At 45.4% G+C, this 2,500-nt stretch overlaps 1 protein-coding gene across 1 annotated transcript in view; it reads left to right on the top strand.

Moving 5' to 3' along the window:
• LOC135821193 (sushi, von Willebrand factor type A, EGF and pentraxin domain-containing protein 1-like) overlaps positions 1-2,500 on the top strand; it is a 108,083-nt gene that overhangs the window by 25,673 nt on the left and 79,910 nt on the right. The gene's annotated exons all lie outside the window — the stretch shown is intronic.

Here is a 2,500-nt window from a genome sequence, read left to right as displayed (position 1 = left end):
ATGCAGCTAATGGGATTTCGGTCTTTGACCACTTGGTGGTGGGTCTGATCTACTCACCTCCCACCGTTTAGGCGCTGCATCTGCGCCTTTGATCCTAGAGGGTGGTGGCGTTCCCACGGCGGATGCGGAAAACTCGGCTTCCAGCCGAGTCTCACGCGAACCCTGAAATTTAAATTAATTTTATAAGGCCGAGCATCAGTAGGGATACCAAAATCAAGTGTCACTCCAGTACAAGCACAACCGACAGCTCTGGAGAGACAGGTACCGTAGAACATGTAATTCTCGGTGTAACTTTAATTTCGGTGATTTCGGTAGCGAAACCAGGCACCTAAATTTAAATTACACCTGAAAGGCACCAGAGTATGCACTGTATGTCACCTAATTCTACATTACATCTAAAACCTGGCAGGTCTCTGGCACCGAAAATTTAATGCGCCTAAAATTACATGTTTTATAGTATCCCTGTGTTCATTAAGGGGACATCCGGCATTATCGATTATATTCCCGAAACGAAAATGTTCAGTTATAACCCTTCTCCTCTCCCCCCCCCCCACCCCATGTACTAAAAAATATATTGACTTGACACCTGGAATGGATTGATGTTTTAGCTATCAATATGTTTTATTCCCGTAGCTATGCAGAAGACGTTACTTCAGTCACGTCTGGCGCTAGCCAGGGTCCACACAGCTTTAATTCCCGTAGCTATGCAGAAGACGTTACTTCAGTAACGTCTGGCGCTAGCCAGGGTCCACACAGCTTTAATTTGGTATTTGTTTGTTTGTGTGTTTGTTTGTTTGTTTGTTTGTGTCGCGCCTGGCGCTATCCCGTATCTGTCCCGTATCTGTCCCGTATCTGTGACTACAAAGGCTCTACAGGATTGTACATAACAGCTGTCCACAATATTTGCGGGCTCCTGTATCTGTCCCGTACCGTACCAATATTCGTCGTATTATGCATACGACTCCCTGATGTAGAGTGGGATTTGGAAAGAAATAGGGAGACGAGGAGGAAATTAAATTAGAATAGACGCCGATAAGGTGATAGGATGCGTCAGCATAAACATACTTTGGAAGAGAGATCCCGTCGTCTCCAAAATAAGCGTGAACGAGCGATTCAGTGCCGGTCACAGGAAACGTCGGAAGAGAGATCCCGTCGACTCCAGAACGCCCGTGGTCGGTAGAGTCCGGCGGTGCCAGGCAACGTCAGGACAGACATCCCGTTGAGTCCAGAACGCCCGTGATCGGCAGAGTCTAAGCCGGTCCCAGGAAACGTCAGGACAGACATCCCGTCGAGTCCAGAACGCCGTGATCGGCAGAGTCAGCGCCGGTCCCAGTAAACGTCAGGACAGACATCCCGTCGACGCGCAGAAAAACTAAGTCTGCAGCCTCTTTTGCCGTCGAACAGGATACGTATTTATATAGGAGACTGTAAAGTTACGTAATGTCCAAATTTCGACGTGAGCAGCAGGTCACTCTCGTTGATTTTTTCGACGTGCGAGCCAAATAACGCGAGCTGAACTTTCGCGTCGCAGACATCCCGTCGACGCGCAGAAAAAACTAAATCTGCAGCCTCTTTTGCCGTCGGACAGGATACGTATTTTAGGAGACTGTAAAGTTATGTAATGTGCTCCTCAGGCAACCATGCATTCGGCGTCGTCATTGGCTCAACAGGTCAATGTAGATGTATTACTACAAAAAGGCCAGAAAATCCGATTCCTGTATTAAAATCAACTAATGTTCGCTGGCGATTTAATTTCGCTGATTTCGCCGCTTGGTACCAACCGGACAAAGTAAATCGCAGGCCAACGTTTGTCATATAGGCAAATGATGCATGATTGAGCAATGGATGCATGTGAGAGCAAAAATCGATTTCAAATTTGACGTGAAACTGCGCGTCACGTCGGTAATAACGTGCATCTTAACCTCTCTAATCGAGAGGTTTCTATTTCTCATCGGCCAAAATTTGTTGATTTACAATATAAGGAGATAAAAATTAAAGAAGGAGCAAAACAAAAGTAGATGATTATTAGAGAAACAACAATCCGCAACAAATTCTGCAAATACTTTTGCCTAACTCATAATATTCAAACCGATTGAAACGTTTTTGCAATACAGTGATGTGGCCAATGAACGGAAAAAGACAATTCCATCAGTTCTTATAACATGTACGATGAGCTAGGCAAAAAAGCATAAAAGCATAGCGTAGGGCCCTGAGCTTCCAAGCTCTCTCGTTTGGTATTTGTGTGTTTGTTTGTTTGTTTGTGTCACGCCTGGCGCTATCCCGTATCTGTAACGTACCGTATCGTACCATCAAACACAGCTGGCCACATACAGCTGGCCGCAATATTCAAATAGGGCTTTCAAACGCAAGATCATAACGTGAAGCAACTTGGAAGAATGGGTATGAATGCGAAGTGTATGGGGGAATGCATGTAGGGCGATAGTGCGGGTTCGAATCCCAGGATATGCCTGAAAAAATATAGGAGAAATGAAAAAATTTA

This window comes from Sycon ciliatum, chromosome 7 (genome assembly GCF_964019385.1).
Source record: "Sycon ciliatum chromosome 7, ocSycCili1.1, whole genome shotgun sequence".
Lineage (NCBI taxonomy): Eukaryota > Metazoa > Porifera > Calcarea > Leucosolenida > Sycettidae > Sycon > Sycon ciliatum.
The sequence above is the reverse complement of the archived record's forward strand: the minus strand, read 5'-3'. Positions and strand labels throughout refer to the sequence as shown.